Consider the following 6,000-nt stretch of genomic DNA (forward strand, 5'->3'; position numbering starts at 1 on the left):
GCTTTTTCTACATATCCATATAGAATAAATTCACCCAGCTCCTCTTTGTACAAATAAAAGCTGTTACTTTTTCAAGCCTCTTCTTGAGTCTCACTATTTTTGGCACCTCGGGGACTCAGGTAACCTCTGGGACCTTACAGATACTACAGGACCTTACAGATACTACCTACTCCTAGGACAGGGGTCTTCAAACTTGACAGCTGTGATGACCCAGGATGGGATACAAAAGCAACAAAGTCACAAAAACAGGTGAAGTCCCTTTAATTCATTCAACTTGGCTTCAAAGGTCCAATTATCATTGACTGGGGCAAAAAACTCCCCCACAAACAGTTGTGAAAAGGAAGAAATGCCATTCAAACTCAAAATACATATAAATTATAAATAGAAAAAAACAACACAAACTACACTGAAGCAATTAATGATACAAGGTAGGATAAGGGCTTGAAGATGTCCACAGATATCGAAATACACACACTGGGAAGGACGCAACACTGGGCCATGCGCAGTTTGTCCTTTTAAATAGTCCTCACAGCTGCAGCCCATGAAGGGGATCAGGGAGCTTTCCTCCCCCATAGACCATGCCATTCACATTTCTCCCTTATCCACTCCTCCCTGCCTGCCCTAGGATGAAGAGGGGATGGGCCAGGGTCTTCCTCTGAATGCCCAGCTGGCCTGTGCCCTTCCCCAGTTTCCTCCACAACCTCCAGAGCCACACTCCCACTCCCTGTCAGCTGTTCCTCCTCTCCCTCTGAGTCAGATTCTAACAGGGGCAAGACAACAGCTTTAAGACTTATGGACTTCAACTCCCAGAATTCTTCCTCCACTCATGCTAGCTGAGGAATTTTGGGAGTTGAAGTCCACAAGTCTTAAACTTGCCAAGTTGAAGACCGTTGTCCTAGGACATGTATATTTACCTTCATTTGCAGAGTTTACTTGAGGTAGTTACTTTCATAGAGCAATTTTTTTTATTGCCCTGAGAAAGCATTTGAACTCAATGTGCCTTTTGGGGTTTCAGGGTCCAGAAAGAGAGGAAAACGTGGCTTTGCAATATTTAACTTTGGTAAGTTGATGGTGGTGACATTAGGGATTGGAGGGGTGGAGTTGTGTGATAAATTGTGTCAGTGGAATAAGGAACTTGTAATGTCTGGTGGAGACTCTAATATTAATTAATTTGCTAGTATTTGCCAATTTCATTTACCCAATGATGTGCTTTGTCAGTTTCAGCTTAGCTGTTAACATTTGTACAAAGTCAACACAGAGTTTCAAGCTTTAATCTGAACAGAGCAACCAACTTTGCTTCCTGCAAAGATTTATCTACCTTTGCACCTCCTTTATACCTTAGAGGAGGGGCAATCACCTCCCGAGTTGCCCCTGTTGTCTTAGCTGCTCCTGCCTTCTAGCAGCTCTGTACAAATGCTCACTGGGAACAGGCTCCCCTTGTTCCTCTGCCTTGCTGCTGCCAAACTCTGGAGGCTCTGGAGTCAACACACAACTCCCAGAAGGTCCTGGGCCCACCTCTGCATCGGACGCAGGACCCTCATCCAAATCATCCCCAGACTCCCAGACTGGTCCCTGTTGTTCCCCACTGTCCGATTCCACTGTCGTCTGAACAGGCTGCCAGTGAACCAGAACAACCTCTGATATAGCAGTCCCCAACACCAAGGTGGGAGGATGAGTTTGCCCAGTGGTTTCTGTTAATATTGAAAAGCACAGAAGAGAAGATACCACCCAGAAGTACATCAGAAATCTTTCACCTGGGGTTTGAACTTTCATCCTCCAGTGTTAATTTCTGGACATGTCCCAGTAAGAAGAGCCAAAACCACTGAAGAATAATGTCCCCATTGGTGTGTCTGATTTTTCGTCAATATACCGTTTTTTCCAGCTACCCCTCTGCACATGCAGCCCCAAAGAAGATCAGGATTTCCAAAGGCGAAGTTGCTTCTCACTGTAATTATCTTCCTTGAGACCTCTTCTGCTACTTCTCCAGTGATGTAAACATCACTCTGAAACAAAATGGAAGGAATCTTGCATTGGAAAAGTATAAAACCCACTACACTTGCTGAGTGTTTTACATAAGATTTAGAACAGGGTAGGGCTATGCTGTTGAATGTATCTTTGTCTCTTTTCATGGAAAGCTCGTTTTGTCTCCTTTCCATGGGAAGCTCAGAAAAGCCACTGGCATTTCCATCTGCTGAAAGTGCACTGAATTCTTCTAACTCTACTTGTTATTTAGAAATAGAGAATTGGCTGATTGAACACAAGCAGGAATGGATCTCCTGCTTCTATTTATGATACTGCTGCTTACATTAACACAGAGAAACACTGGGAGGCTCAGCACCAAATGTCCCCTGACTTTGAAGCAGCAAGACAGAGGAAATCCATGGAACTATTACGGGCCAGGAGACCATCTCATTAGTGTGGTTGAAATGGCAACAAACCTTCATTTGAGCCACTACAGTTCAATGGGGCTCGTTATATTTCTTCTCCATAAGTCGTTCAGTGCAATGGAGTTGCATTTCCTCCATTTGCATTTCTCTAATACTCTTCTTCCTTCTTTCTTACTTCACTTATCCCTAAATTGTAGCATACATGTTAGTTCTTGAATCAATCTGATTTATCCTCTTTTGCCTTATCTTGTATTAGAGTAAAGTGGAAGGATAACACTGAACATTTGAACACTGGGCCCTGTCTAACAAAATTAAATTCAGTGTAGAGAAAAGTAAAGTCCTACACTTAGGCAAGAAAAACCAAAAGCACACAGGTAGATTGGGTGAAACCAGGCTCAATAGCAGTAACTGTGAGACAACCAGCTAAATATGAGCCAGCAGTGTGCAGCAGCCACCAAAAAAGCTAATGCAATTCTAAGTTGTATTAACAGAGGGATACAGTCAAGATCAAGGGAAGTACTAATACCACACTATAAAGCCTTAGTAAGACCACACCTAGAGTACTGCATCCAGTTTTGGTCACCACACTATAAAAAAGATGTTGAGACTCGAGAAAAAGTACGGAGAAGAGCAACCAGGATGATGAGGGGACTGGAGGCTAAAACATATGAACAGTTACAGGAACTTGGCCTGGCTAGTCTAGTGAAGAGAAGGACCAGGGGAGACAGGATAGCAGTCTTCCAATATTTGAGGGGCTGCCACAGAGAGGAAGAGGTCAAGCTATTTTCCAAGGCACCTGAAGGCCAAACAGGAATAATGGATGGAAACTGAACAAGAAGAGATTCAACCTGGAAATAAGGAGAAATTTTCTGACAGTGAGAACAATCAACCAATGGAACAGCTTTGCCTTTAGAAGTTGTGGGAGCATCATCACTTGAGACTTTCAAGAAGAGATTGGACTGCCATTTGTCAGAAATGGTGTAGGGTCTCCTGCTTGGGTAGGGGGTTGGACTAGATGACCTACAAGGTCCCTTCCAACTCTGTTAATCTGACAAGGTAGAAGAAACTCTAAAAGAACTTGAGAAAGGGAGACCTAAAAGTCCAGCTGACCTTTTCCTCCTTTTCCAGTCCTGAGTCCATTTCTTGAATACTCTTGTTCATTTCATGTAGCTATAGAAACTGCTGTAGTTGCTTCTGCCAGTCCATATTAAATTCTGCTACTTGTAGGAATAAAGATGTCTTCTTCATAGCATTGCTTTCCTCACTCTATTATTCATTAATGTTCTTGCTTTTATGTTGCTTCTACTTTAATGATTGAATTATTTTGAATCCTGGTTATTGGAAATGTGAGAATAACTTTTACTACAAATACTGATATATTTGTTACTATTAACCCTGATGGAGAGCTATCTCCATTCTATCGTATGTACACTGACAAAAAATAAATGATTATGATTTTCACTGCATTTTTACAAGATTAAGACTGAAATGTTGTTGATGACAACATAAATATATTTGTACAATACTAGATACGTTAATCTGCCATACTCCCAATTCAAGTGGTCAACAAGAATATCCAGCTCCTGCAAAATCTCAAACTTGGGTACAATGTCCATGACAACTATTTGAGCACTCTATGCACTTCAGATGCCTTACTGCAGGGGTCCCCAACCACCGGTCCGCGGACCGGTACGGTCCGCGGAACAACTCATACCGGGCCGCTGGCTTGCTGGCGCCGCCATCTTTTTGATGAAAAAGTGCTTCCGGTGAGCTTTTCCGGGTAGAAAGCTCACCGGAAGCACGTTTTCATCAAAAAAAGATGGCGGCGCCCAGCTGATGCCGGTACCGGGCCGCGGCGCCCAGCTGATGCCGGTACCGGGCCGCGGTGTAAAAATGGTTGGGGATCACTGCCTTACTGGACATTCTCTCTACTGGAGAAGGCAACATTCCCAACTACAACTGTGGAAGGAAGGACAACCTTCTGGCTATTCTTGATGGAGCTTACAGGGAAGTCTCCATCCAGATGTCAGCATTAGTAGGTCCCTACAAAGTCCCACAGGTTTGTGTGTATGCTTCTCCATCTGGCAAAAGAAATGGGGCTGGTGAACAATAGACCTAATCAGTTTTTTCTCAAACGCCAAAACAAATAATTCCTTCAACACTGTCCAACTACAGGTGAAACTCGAAAAATTAGAATATCGTGCAAAAAGTTCATTTAATTCAGTAATGCAACTTAAAAGGTGAACCTAATATATGAGATAGACTCATTACATGCAAAGCAAGATAGTTCAAGCCGTATTTTGTCATAATTGGCTTACAGCTTATAATTGGCTTACAGATTATGGCTTACAGCTCATGAACACCCCAAATCAGCAATCTCAGAAAATTAGAATATTGTGAAAAGGTTCAATATTCTTGGCTCAAAGTGTCCCACTCTAATCAGCTAATTAAGACATAACACACACAGAGGTTTCCTGAGCCTTTAAATAGTCTCTCAGTCTGGTTTAGTAGGAAGCACAATCATGGGAAAGACTGCTGACCTGACAGTTGTGCAGAAAACCATCATTGACACCCTCCATAAGGAAGGAAAGCCTCAAAAGGTAATTACAAAATAAGTTGGATGTTCCCAAAGTGCTGTATCAAAACACATTAATAGAAAGTTATGTGGAAGGGAAAAGTGCGGAAGAAAAAGGTGCACAAGCAGCAGGGATGACCGCAGCCTGGAAAGGATTGTCAGGAAAAGGCCATTCAAAAGTGTTGGGGACTTTTACAAGGAGTAGACTGAGGCTGGAGTCAGTGCATCAAGAGCCACCACACACAGACAGATCCTGGACATGGGCTTCAAATGTCATATTCCTCTTGTCAAGCCACTCCTGAACAACAAACAACATCAGAAGCTAAGAAAAAAAAGAACTGGTCTGTTGCTCAGTGGTCCAAAGTTTTCTTTTCTGATGAGAGCAACTTTTGCATCTCATTTGGAAACCAAGGACCCAGAGTCTGGAGGAAGAATGGAGAGGCACACACTGCAAGATGCTTGAAGTCCAGTGTGAAGTTTCCACAGTCTGCGTTGATTTGGGGAGCCATGTCATCTGCTGGTGTTGGTCCACTGTGCTTAAGTCCAGGGTCAACGCAGCCATCAATGCAGCAGGAGATTTTGGAGCACTTCATACTTCCTTCTGCAGACGAGCTTTATGGGGATGCTGACTTCATTTTCCAGCAGGACTTGGCACCTGCCCACACTGCTAAAAGCACAAAAACCTGGTTCAATGACCATGGGATTACTGTGCTTGATTGGCCAGCAAACTCGCCTGACCTGAACCCCATAGAGAATCTATGGGGCATTGCCAAGAGAAAGATGAGAGACATGAGACCAAACAATGCAGAAGAGCTGAAGGCTGCTATTGAAGCATCCTGGTCTTCCATAACACCTCAGCAGTGCCACAGGCTGATAGTTTCTATGCCACGCTGCATTGAGGCAGTAATTGCTGCAAAAGAGGCCCAAACCAAGTACTGAGTACATATGCATGCTTATACTTTTCAGAGGTCCAATATTGTTCTATGTACAATCCTTGTTTAATTGATTGCATGTAATATAGCAACATCCACTGGCTGG

The 6,000-nt window shown here is 43.3% G+C and overlaps 1 pseudogene; it reads left to right on the forward strand.

Annotated features, from left to right (window-relative positions):
- The window catches only part of LOC148131975 (vomeronasal type-2 receptor 26-like), a 234,877-nt pseudogene that overhangs the window by 188,039 nt on the left and 40,838 nt on the right, over nt 1-6,000 (forward strand).

This window comes from Notechis scutatus, chromosome 2 (assembly GCF_049901735.1).
Source record: "Notechis scutatus isolate UNSWTSFEM ecotype Mainland chromosome 2, rNotScu1.2, whole genome shotgun sequence".
NCBI classification, from domain to species: Eukaryota; Metazoa; Chordata; class Lepidosauria; order Squamata; family Elapidae; genus Notechis; species Notechis scutatus.